At 42.8% G+C, this 12829-nt stretch overlaps 1 protein-coding gene across 15 annotated transcripts in view; it reads left to right on the forward strand.

Moving 5' to 3' along the window:
• The window catches only part of PNPLA7 (patatin like phospholipase domain containing 7), a 420470-nt gene that overhangs the window by 134809 nt on the left and 272832 nt on the right, over positions 1-12829 (forward strand). The window lies entirely within an intron of this gene.

Here is a 12829-nt window from a genome sequence, read left to right on the forward strand (position 1 = left end):
TAGCCCTAGAGCTGATCCTGTCTCAAGATGTGGCATCAGGGAAGTCACTTTGCCTTTCTGTGCTTTGGTTTCCCCTTGTTCCGAATGGAGTTAATACTTTCCCCACCTCACCGGGTGTTGTGAAGCGTAATCATTTAGTGTATGTGAAGCACTTTGAAATTTTCCGAAGGAAGGTGCTTTGAAAGTAATTATCTTACCAGCACAAAAATAAATGGCTGTTGCAGTTGATTTTTAAACCAAGAGCTCTGGGTCACCTGTCTTTCCACCCTAACTGGGGGTCAAACTTGGGGTGCAAATGGCATAGCTCAAAGGCAGGAAATAATTCAGTTGAGCAGCTAATCATCAAGTGAGCTCTTGCAGTCTAGCACAGCATAGGGGTAGGGATAGCTCAGTGGTTTGAGCATTGGCCTGCTAAACCCAGGGTTGTGAGCTCAATCCTTGAGGGGGCCACTTAGGGAAGTGGGGTAAAAATCTGTCTGGGGTTGGTCCTGCTTTGAGCAGCGGGTTGGACTAGATGACCTCCTGAGGTCCCTTCCAACCCTGATCTTCTATGATTCTATGATATCGCAAACTATAGCTGGGCCTTAGACATTCTGGGCTCTAAAATTAATGCACATCGTAACACCCTAGTGTCTGAAAGAAGGAGAGAAAGAAAGCTCATTTGAATAGTTCAGGCCTTGTAGCCTTGTGCACTATTATTTATGGAGGGCTTAATTTAGCTCTGCAGAGCGGCATTGACTTCTCTTTTGGGACTCTTAACGTGCCCTATCATTTTGCTTTCAAGGCAAAACAAAAGTCGGTTTCAATGTTTCAGATAGTTATAATAGCCTGGAAGTTGAATGCACCCATTGTTCTCATGATGTCTGATAGAGGCTATCTAGTCTAATTATACCCGTTAATTAGTGTGTTTAAAACAATAGCCTCTCTCCTAATCTATAATTTAAAGAGTGAATCTGCCAGGTGACTTCAGCTGTGCTCAAAACATAGGGCCTGACTCATAGCAGAGAAAATGGCTAGTTTCCAGGCTGCCCATATGGGCTTGGTGAAACAAATGCCAGGCGACTTTATTTCCCTTTTAACTGAATATTGCTCTTAGCTGGGGACTTTGAAAGAACTGGTACTTCCACCTCTTTAACCAGAATGGAGAGTGACTTATCAAGAATGGAATTTGTGACACTGTGGTTATGACCGCAGCTGTGGGTTACACGTGTAGTGTCTGTTAAGACCATATACCTGGCCAGATTAATAGTCTCAAGTTAGTATCTTCTAATTTTTGCTGTAGAGCTTGCTATAGAATATTTAATACTGCATTTGTCTTGGAGACTATCTGCCTGCTGGGAAATGGGTTGGTGGTGTCAGCCCAGCTTGTTGTGGATGATACAGAAGCACTTCACAGTTGTAGTAATTGGTACTTGCTGGTACTCTTAATAGAGAGGCCAAAGGCAGATTGGGCTATGGACAATAAACTGTTTGCTCTCACCCTTTGTGGCTACCCTACAGGCTCAACAGAGGCATGCTGGTGGGACAGTGTGTGAGTGAAATCCTGCTGTACCTGTTCTGTGATTAGATAGAGACAGTGAGCATTCAAGGCTGTCGGTCTGACATCAGTCTCCTGCATGAAAACTTATTTTTTGAAAAGTAATTTATTACCCCTGCATCCTCCACTGGCATCCAGTTCACTTCCATTACCAGTTCAAGCCTCTGATCACTGACTTCAAGCCATCAGTAGGTCAGGACCCAGGTACATTAGTGACCATATCTCCTAGATAACTGCTTTCCTCTAGGACATTGCAGTTGCAAAACTCTGGACAAAACATGTGAGAGCTGGAGTTGATGTTCTTGATGAGGAGGATCTCTTGTAAGAATGAGCTACTATAAGAAGTAGGCTGATCTGAAGTCTGGCAACTGCCTTTAGAGTATGCTGCAGAATGCACCATGACTAGAATAGGGAAGAGAAGGAAGGAAAAAAATCTCCCAATAAGAACTTAGAATGCAGTGAGAGACGAGCAGAAGACTCCACTAAGCCCACTGTGTTGACCCTTGTGTTCCAGATGTAATCAACCTGTGCAGTGCTCTCCTAGTATGGGGATGACCACTATTGACAACTCTAAGACAGGTAGAATTTGAAAATTACAAGGTGATCAAAACAACCCTTCTTCAATAAGTTACATAGCTGAAATAGTAGTTACATGAAGAAATGCCCCAAACTTTATACTGATAGGAGATGTGACACTTATGCATGTAATAGAAGGGCTAATCATGGTTGCATAGGATGAGCAGAGCTTTGCAATTAAATTAGTTTCAATTACAATGAAATAAAAATGGGTCCTTTAAAAACGTAGCACTGAGTATCAAGATTTTTTTTGGTCCTGAATTATCTTAATAATGGAATAATGCAGACTCTTCAAACTCCTGTGTAGCAGAAACTTGCTGGAATCTGGTGTATTGGCTATATTTGAAAACTTTTTTTAAGGATTAATGGTATTTTTTTTGCCATTGTTCTTCATAACTGAAAGTTTATTTCAACATGGTTTGAAGAAAAATGTTCTCTAAAAAGAATTCCATAAAGACCTGTCTTTTTTGAAAATGGTTACCATCTCCTATAGTCGCAAATAAGACTGAGGTTACACATGTCCTCATTTTAAGATGCTCTCTTTTAAAATAGTATCAGGGGGTAGCCGTGTTAGTCTGTATCTACAAAAACAACAAGGAGTCTGGTGGCACCTTAAAGACTAACAGATTTATTTGGGCATAAGCTTTTGTGAGTAAAAACCTCACTTCTTCAGATGCATCCGAAGAAGTGAGGTTTTTACTCACGAAAGCTTATGCCCAAATAAATCTGTTAGTCTTTAAGGTGCCACCAGACTCCTTGTTGTCTTTTAAAATAGGCACCAAATGGGAGTAAGCTAAGCTGCCCTGAGATCAGCTTATGGTTTATGACATCATGAGGAAAAAAGAAGAATCACTATGGGGCAGAGTTGAGGTTGCTTGGGTACCTTAACTGTGCAGTTCCAGATCTTAACATGTTTGGATTTCTTTTAAATTAACCTTGACTCTGCTTGTTTTGGGGTAATTACAATACCTATACTGGGTTTTATCCTTAAGTTGCTGGTATGTATTCTCAACCATACACCCACACTGATGTAGCTTTTATCCAGGAGTTACATAGAAAACGGTACACAATGCCTCTGATTCTGACATCCCCCAAGGCACTTTACAAACGTAGGCCTGATCCTGCAACTGCCTCTGCATACATGGAACACCATTTAAGTCAATGGGTCCCTAACTTGAAATGCAAATTATACACACAGGTCATGTCATCTACCACTGAAGCAGAGAAGTTGTTTGATAGCACACAGCCATCATATACAATAGTTAAGGTCCAAAAGGGACTCCAGATGCAGTTGGCGTGTAGCTAGAAGTGGACATTTGGGTGGGCCCCAGGTTACAGTGGATGAGCAATGATTTGTCCCTGGGGCATGGAAGACCAAAGCCCTAGCTGGGCTGTGCCCTGCACTTTGCTGCTAAGTGGATGCTGAACCTTCTCATCCATGAGCTGGTCATAGGATCTGTCCAGGTCACTGAAGTTGGACAACTCTCTTTCTCGCCCTTGCTCTGCATCTTTCCCACCAGCTGCACTCTGGAGCTGCCCACAAGCCCAGGCAGGCACATCTGCCAAGGTGGGGAGTCTGGCACTGGGATGGGATGGGAGCCCTGGGGCATGTCTACACTGCATTTGGGAGCATGCTTCGGTTTTTCAGCTGGAATAGACACACACTAATTCTGCAGGCTGAAAATAACATGGTAGCTAAGAGTAGCTGAGTACCCTGCTCCTAGCTCCAGTGTAGGCATACATTTACATTTGAACTGAGGATGTGATTCCCAGCTTATGCAGATGTACCCATGTTAGCTCTGCTTTATCTAATGCCTAAAAATGAACGTGTAGCTGCGGCAGCATGCGCAGCAGGAGGGAGTATCCGCCTTGAATATGTACCTGGCATCTCTGATGGGATGTACTCTGTGGCGAGGCTCCCACCCCCACCGCTACATTCTGTTTTCGTGTGCTAGCTCTCATTGAGTAAGCTCAAGTACACTTTGACGTCCCCTCAGGCTCAAATTTGGGTGGGCCTGCGTGCTAATTGGGTGGGCTGTGGCTCACCCAGGCCCACTCATGGCTATGCCCCTCATATGTAGTATGCTGTTGAAAACTAGGGGGGAGGGATAGCTCGGTGATTTGAGCATTGGCCCGCTAAACCCAGGGTTGTGAGTTCAATCCTTGAGGGGGCCATTTAGGGATCTGGGGCAAAAATCTGTCTGGGGATTGGTCCTGCTTTGAGCAGGGGGTTGGACTAGATGACCTCCTGAGGTCCCTTTCAACCCTGATATTCTATGAAACTGCAGGGGGAACTAAGGTAGGTAGGCTGTAATCACTGGAGACTGGGTTTGAGCAGGATACATATAACTATTATGATAAGATATTAATGTGTTTTGTTTCTTCTTGGGGGCAGGTGGAGTGAGATGAAACCAAAAATGTACATAAAATGAGAGATGTGGCACAAGTTGTCTGTTGCTCAGATCTCATTTAGTGTAGATCTGTGTATAATTCACTTTTTCCATGGACTGAAGTTAAGTGGCATCTAAATATGACCTTTTATACATGTCCAAGAATAATTGGCACAGTGTATTTCGGTGCCCAGCTGTGATTCAGAAAACCATCAAATGAATGGCGTCAGAAGGAAGCCAGCAGACCGCATGGAGCCCTCAATCCAAGGCAAGGTGTGGGCTTGCAACCAGAGCTGTGAGGGAGTTTGGTGATTTTATCTCTTTGACTCAGGAATACATTGGGTTGTATAGTCCTGTTCTATTGAAGGGCAACTGGAAAAGCTTTTGAAAATTAAATTTAGGAAGATTTTTAAGATCTCAGTTGGATATTGGGGTATGTGCAGGCTTAAATATGACACACAACCAAATCTGTTTGAAGGAAGAATTTCTTTTCCAGCTGCCTGCCAAGAGCTGCATATGCTTTTCTGTGTTCCCCTCCTCTAAGTGCAGTTGGTATTTGACCTCTAGGGAGAAATGGACCCCAGTGCAGAGGACAACTTGAGAGCCTTGCATTAAGGGCTTATATGGGATTTATGTGGTGCTTTGTATGGATGCTCTTGGTGGATCACACCCCTAATGCCGAACTGGATGTTCAAGAAACTACTCTGCTTTGGAGAGTGGTGTCAGCTTTTGGTAGAGGAGTGGAGAACTCAGAACCTGACCTGGGGTTTAGGCAGATGGGTGACTCCTGGATACCATAATACATCTTAGAAACACCTAGATTGATTCTTTTTCTGATAATTCTGTCTTCCAGATATCAGTAAATGTTAAGTCTGCACTTACAGGTAGTGAATTGAGGTCTTTAAAAATGAAGTGAAAAGCTTTTAAAATTAATTCTGAAAAAAACTTTGCATGTGCAAACACTCCAGCTAACAGTGGTTATCATTAAAAAGTTATTTCCTGTCTAACATCCAGTAGAAGGTTCTAGTAGGAATGGTGACTAAACAGAGCTTTGCTGAGCTTTGCACGAGCCCTTAGAGAAAGTGATCAGCTCCTCTTCCAGTGAGGTTCCTTCCACCCCACCAGGGTTTGCAAATGAGTCATCAGTATTATTGATGCATCCATGGCTGACCTCCGGTATTGGTCTTCTTTCTTGCTTAACACTAGGAGGCTGAGTAAATTACATGCATGGGCCTCATTGACCGTTCTTTTCCCAGGTCCTTGTAATGGTTTGACTTGAGCCAGTTTTCCTTTACTCAGTAGTATTTGTTCCCAAATGGCGGGACATTCTCAGCATTCTTTGGGAGTTCTCACCCTTACTGTGATATGGCTAGCCCTGGATGGCAGACTCCTGTTCTCTTTATTTGGGCCACAGAGATATTTACCCATGTTCCTCACTGTGGAGTCAATGATCAGGATTGCTTACTGTGATGGTTCTTGGGGTACCCAGGGCTGTTACCTTGTTATCCCCTGCCTCTAGCTTGAGAGTCATGCCTCTCTGATAGCTGGGCGTTAGCTCCCTTACACCACCAGCCTTTCAGTCACTCAAGCACTCTCCCCGGGGCTATGCCTGCCTTGTCTTTTATTTTGCAAGTTAACAATAGGTGCAAACAAATCCGCTTGAAGTATTCCCCTGTGATATACAGCCCCTGACACTGGCTACTCACAGAAATCCTGGATCCTCTGCTCCCAAACGAACAGTGTACCCCAATTTACTTGTGTTAACTTATATCACTCCTCCTGTATTGTGCTCAGCACTTCTGAGCACTTATAATAAAATGAGAGTTTATTTAAGAAAAAATAGAGGTTCCATTACAAACGAGAGAGTGATGGAAACAGATGGTTATAATACAAAATAAAACCGTAAAAGGCAAACTAGGGCTTGCACTTAATAGTTGCCTTTCCTATCTAATAAAGTAGGTTTTTCACCCCGGTTCAGTGTGTTGCAGAGCTGGCTGGCTTCCCAGGAACCAGGGTCCATTCGTTCATGAAACACTCATGCTCAACAAGATGTCTCCTTAGTGAATGGATGCAGAATGTCTGTTTCCAATCTGTGATACTCTTTTGTCTTTTTAACCGATAGGGTGATCCCTATCTGATATAATGTTCCTTTTTACCTCCAAGTGGTTTTGATGTTTATAGCTTACCTTTAATGGTTTTCCATTGACATTTCTGTTGCAACAATGGTCCCAGAATGCTGCACTGGGCAGCACAATATGGGGAGAAGGTCACCAGCCCTCTGTGGAGAAAGAAGTGGTTCGGGACTATTTAGAAAAACTGGACGTGCACAAGTCCATGGGGCCGGATGCGCTGCATCCGAGGGTGCTAAAGGAGTTGGCGGGTGAGATTGCAGAGCCATTAGCCATTATTTTTGAAAACTCATGGCGATCGGGGGAGGTCCCAGATGACTGGAAAAAGGCTAATGTAGTGCCCATCTTTAAAAAAGGGAAGAAGGAGGATCCGGGGAACTACAGGCCAGTCAGCCTCACCTCAGTCCCTGGAAAAATCATGGAGCAGGTCCTCAAGGAATCAATTATGAAACATTTAGAGGAGAGGAAAGTGATCAGGAACAGTCAGCATGGATTCACGAAGGGGAAGTCGTGCCTGACTAACCTAATTGCCTTCTTTGAGGCGATAACTGGCTCTGTGGATGAGGGGAAAGCAGTGGATGTGTTATTCCTTGACTTTAGCAAAGCTTTTGATACGGTCTCCCACAGTATTCTTGCCGCCAAGTTAAAGAAGTATGGGCTGGATGAATGGACTGTAAGGTGGATAGAAAGCTGGCTAGATCGTCGGGCTCAACGGGTAGTGATCAATGGCTCCATGTCTAGTTGGCAGCCGGTTTCAAGCGGAGTGCCCCAAGGGTCGGTCCTGGGGCCGGTTTTGTTTAATATCTTTATTAATGATCTGGAGGCTGGTGTGGACTGCACTCTCAGCAAGTTTGCAGATGACACTAAACTAGGAGGCGTGGTAGATAGACTAGAGGGTAGGGATCGGATACAGAGGAACCTAGACAAATTAGAGGATTGGGCCAAAAAAAACCTGATGAGGTAAAACAAGGACAAGTGCAGAGTCCTGCACTTAAGACGGAAGAATCCCATGCACTGCTACAGACTAGGGACCGAATGGCTAGGTAGCAGTTCTGCAGAAAAGAACCTAGAGGTCACAGTGGACGAGAAGCTGGACATGAGTCAACAGTGTGCTCTTGTTGTCAAGAAGGCTAACGGCATTTTGGGCTGTATAAGTAGGGGCATTGCCAGCAGATCGAGGAATGTGATCGTTCCCCTTTATTCGACATTGGTGAGGCCTCATCTGGAATACTGTGTCCAGTTTTGGGCCCCACACTACAAGAAGGATGTGGAAAACTTGGAAAGAGTCCAACGGAGGGCAACAAAAATGATTAGGGGTCTGGAGCACGTGACTTATGAGGAGAGGCTGAGGGAACTGGGATTGTTTAGTCTCCAGAAGAGAAGAATGAGGGGGGATTTGATAGCAGCCTTCAACTACCTGAAGGGGGGTTCCAAAGAGGATGGAGCTCGGCTGTTCTCAGTGGTGGCAGATGACAGAACAAGGAGCAATGTTCTCAAGTTGCAGTGGGGGAGGTCCAGGTTGGATATTAGGAAACACTGTTTCACTAGGAAGGTGGTGAAGTACTGGAATGTGTTACCTAGGGAGGTGGTGGAGTCTCCTTCCTTGGAGGTTTTTAAGGCCCGGCTTGACAAAGCCCTGGCTGGGATGATTTAGTTGGGAATTGGTCCTACTTTGAGCAGGGGGTTGGACTAGATGACCTCTTGAGGTCCCTTCCAACCCTGATATTCTATGATTCTATGATAATTGAGCAATACATTATATTATTGGCTAGCCAGGGAGGGTTGACAACTCCCTACCACTTGAAAGGGCCATCACTGAGCATATCATTCCTTGGTGACTTACTTTCCCTCCAAGACCATAAGGCATAGTTTTCATTGGATAAGGCAAAAGTTACCTTAAATATTACCTGTAAACATATCTTTCAATGAAAATGAGTATTGTTTAAGTTACATGCTTCCAGTAGAGACTTCACATTGCTACCTTTATGGATAAATACCATGAAAGTGGTGTATTAGGTGTAGTGAGTTTGTCAGGTCTGAGACAGGAGATGCTTGTAAAGAACAATGAACCCTTTGCCAGTTGATGCCAATGGGCCTGTGTTACATTTCTCTTTTTTCTCTTCTTGTGAAGCCTTCATGTTACTTCTTGCTTCTGGTCAAGCCACTGGCCTGCTCTTAGTCACTGCCTTTTCCTTCCAGGCAGAAATACTCCTTGTTGGCCAGCAGGCTGGCTGAAAAGTTTTATATATGTTTCCCTTCTGCTCCTCTTGCTAGTTGCCACATTCTTTTGCTCCTCCATAACTATCTCACCCGTTGTCATAAGCTGCTTTTTCTGATGTTTCCTGCCTCACTGCTTCATCGAGTTTCTCACGGTCACTTTTTGAGTCCTAAAACCTCTTCCTCCAGAAAGAAAGAAGTTTGCAATTGATGCAACTGTAACTGAGAATATATTATTGCCCTTATATAAATCAATGGTACGTCCACATCTCGAATACTATGTACAGATGTGGTCTCCTCATCTCAAAAAAGATATACTGGCACTAGAAAAGGTTCAGAAAAGGGCAACTAAAATGATTAGGGGTTTGGAACAGATCCCATATGAGGAGAGATTAAAGAGGCTAGGACTCTTCAGTTTAGAAAAGAGGAGACTAAGGGGGGATATGATAGAGGTATATAAAATCATGAGTGATGTTGAGAAAGTGGATAAGGGGAAGTTATTTACTTATTCCCATAATACAAGAACTAGGGGTCACCAAATGAAATTAATAGGCAGCAGGTTTAAAAGAAATAAAAGGAAGTTCTCCTTCACGCAGCGCACAGTCAACTTGTGGAACTCCTTACCTGAGGAGGTTGTGAAGGCTAGGACTATAACAGCGTTAAAAGATAAATTCATGGTGGTTAAGTCCATTAATGGCTATTAGCCAGGATGGGTAAAAAATGGTGTCCCTGGCCTCCGTTTGTCAGATGGCAGGAGAGAGATCACTTGATAATTGCCTGTTAGGTTCACTCCCTCTGGGGCACCTGGCATTGGCCATTGTTGGTAGACAGGATACTGTGCTAGATGGACCTTTGGTCTGACCCGGTATGGCCGTTCTTATGTTCTTAACCTTTTTGTTTTTTGTTCATCACGCAATTCCAACATCTGCTTCCCTTGGCTCTCTCAGTATCCATTCTGTATCCTAATTGGGTTATTTCTAGGAAGGTTGGGACTAGCCTAGTGACCTTGTCTGAGAACTTTTTGGAGAACTCCTTTCTTTGTTGCCATCCCTGCCTATTTTCTCCTCATAGTTTGCTGAACCCCAGGCCTTCATACTCAGCCTCCTCTTTGCCAACAATAGCTCACAAGACAATAGATGTTCGCTCATCCATCATGTGGAATTTTCAAAGAAAAATATGTAGTAATATTGCCAGTCACTGGCCAATCTCATTCCAGAATTTGTTGTTCCTTCTGTTATTGCATTGGAGTGTGCTCCTCTTTGGAAACATTGCCCTTGTCTGAGCTAAATGATAATATAATTATCTAACCATTTAAAATGAAAAAAAATCCTATTAGGGCACTGAGAAATAATATGCCTTTCTCTGTTCCCATCCAGAGTTTGGGGTTCAGTCAGTAAATCAGTAATTAAATTATTCACTTACTCCAAGCAGATTAGAATATTGAGATTAGTGGAAATCTTGAAACACAAACTGTCAGTTTGCTTCTCCCTCTTTTGGTGGCTTCTTTTATCTAGACAGACCTACTACGGCCCAGTTTGGGCAACACTGGCTTATTTTATTTAGAAGCAGATCTTGCTTTCTCCTCTGCAGCATGAACCGCTAACACGTAATTGATTATTATTTGTTGTTTATATTACTGTAGCACTTAGGAGGTATAGTCATGGACCCCATTGTGCTAGGCACTGTACAAACAGAACTGGGGTTTTTTTTTGTTTTTTTTTGTTTTTTTAATTTTTTATTTCGAAAGTACCATTTTTAGTGCAAGAAACCTTATTTAGGACAGATTCCACATCTTCCTACTGCTGAGTTTCTTGCATCTTCTTCTGGAGCAGCTGGTCTGGCCACTGCCAGAGACAGGACACCGTGTGAGATGGACCGCAGATTGGATCCAGTCTGTGTAGTCCAGAGGGGTGGCTTGCCTTCACTACATCAGCTGTAATGCAAGGAACCTACAGCTCTGTATCTTGAAAGACATTACCTTAAGCAAGTTAGCATAAGTGTAGTCAAGTATAGTAGGCCTGCGACCTTTGGCATAGATAAATAGTCTGACTGTTACCCCTTAGGTTTTGGGGAACTAGGAATGGCTTGCTCAAAGGTAGGAGTTGAAACCTAACGGTAAATGGCAACCACAGGAATATGGAAGTGATAACCGTAATGTAGCTTGAGCAAGAAGTGACTGGTATGATAATGAGTTAAATGGCATTAATATGTATTAATTAATATGCTAACTTGTAGGATAAGTGTACCCTAATATGATGGGGCGAGGAAGCTATATTTGGGCATGGATGGCTGAGCATAAGCATGAATATTCATGATGGTGCTCAGGCCCTATAATGGGAGAAACAACCATGTAGAGGCTAGGCTTTTTCCATCATTGTTAGCTATCCATCATTTAACCCTTCAGCTCTATCGTTATCTACCATCAATCTTGGGATTGAGGAACCTGAACCATTGGACTCATTTGGCATGCCAGAGACAGGCTGGTCCTTTATCTCTTACCACCAGGTCCTCAAGAAAGGGTATAAGTATGCAAATCTAAGAGCTTATACAAAGAATGATACAACGGATATCCCCAATACTGTGTTACTCCTATCTTTTTATGGGGCTTGGAGCTTTTCTGGCTTTATTCCTTATTTTAATAAAAATCTCAAAGGCTTTACTTTGCCAACAGTATAAGTATCCTTGCCCTGAGGGTCACTGAGGGTCCCTGAGGGTCACTGCAAGATATTAAACTTATTGGTTATAGTTTTGGGTAGCCTGATTCTGGGATTAGAAACTTCTGACAAATTGGCAATTAATATAAATATTATTAACCTTCAAAAAAGATCAGGCAACATCTGGCAATATGTTCCTAATTAGCAGTAGTAATAGTGCTAACGTAATCAAAAATCAAAAAGCCAAATAAAGATGGGTTATAAGAACGGTTTGTCAGGAACTGGAATTTCTGTTCATGGGAAGTTCAGACATTTAAAAAACCATCACCCCGCCCCCCCCCCCCCCCCCAATTTGGAACAAAAAGCCGAAATTCCAAAATTTCCTATGAAATGAAAATTTGAAAAAATTTCAATTCTGGACCATCAAAATGTTTTGTTTCAATAGTGCTATTTTAATTAATTTCATTTTGACTTTTATATATTAAATATAAAATAATCGAAATGAAATGAATTGAAACACTGTTGAAATTAAGTGTTTAAACATTCCCCCCCCCCCCCCCCTTGAAAATCTTTCCACAAGCTCTAGTTATAGGGAGCAACCTAGCTCTCTCTGCTTTAATTCGGTAAAATAGAAGTAACCAAACTTTCATGTATCACCCTCCTTCTTCAGGTAATGGAAATGCAAAGCAAGTTAGAGTAACAGAGTTGTCTCAGTCAGTGGTGCCTCCTACAGTTTTGTTGCTAGTTTCTGTATTTTTTGGATGCTTTAATAATGGCACCTGGCTTGGCATGTTCCTACAGGGAAAAGAACATGATATGGGAGCAGCTGCTTTTCATGATTGAGTCTAATAGGAAATGCACAGGAGAGAGATTGGAGGATTCTGTTTATACATCTTTTTAGGGAAGAGGGGAACCAATCTAATTTGAAAGATTGATCTTTGATCTTTGCACTCAACCTGCGAAGTCTGCTGCTATGCGTGCAGAGATATTTAGAACAGCACCTATGATTGTTCCGTCAGTGGAGAGAGGGAGAGAAGAAAAATCTCCCCTCTCATCCCACTGTGCTGTTGCAGTAGGAGGCATAGGAATATTTCTTATGATTCATCAAGATGTTTTATGTAAGGTTACTGAGAAACTTTTCGGCAAAGAAGGAGGAGAGAGGCATTTGGAGAAGAGAGAGAGGCCACCTTTCAATTCAGTTATAGCAGCACATGTAGATGACATTTCAAGATAGGTTGAGAGAATTAATATTGAGAAAGGCAAAGTTAACCTGAATCCAGAGCATTTGAATAAGTAATTCTAATTATCAGCTTTTTCTATTGTGTA

This window comes from Chrysemys picta, chromosome 18 (genome assembly GCF_011386835.1).
Source record: "Chrysemys picta bellii isolate R12L10 chromosome 18, ASM1138683v2, whole genome shotgun sequence".
Classification (NCBI taxonomy): domain Eukaryota; kingdom Metazoa; phylum Chordata; order Testudines; family Emydidae; genus Chrysemys; species Chrysemys picta.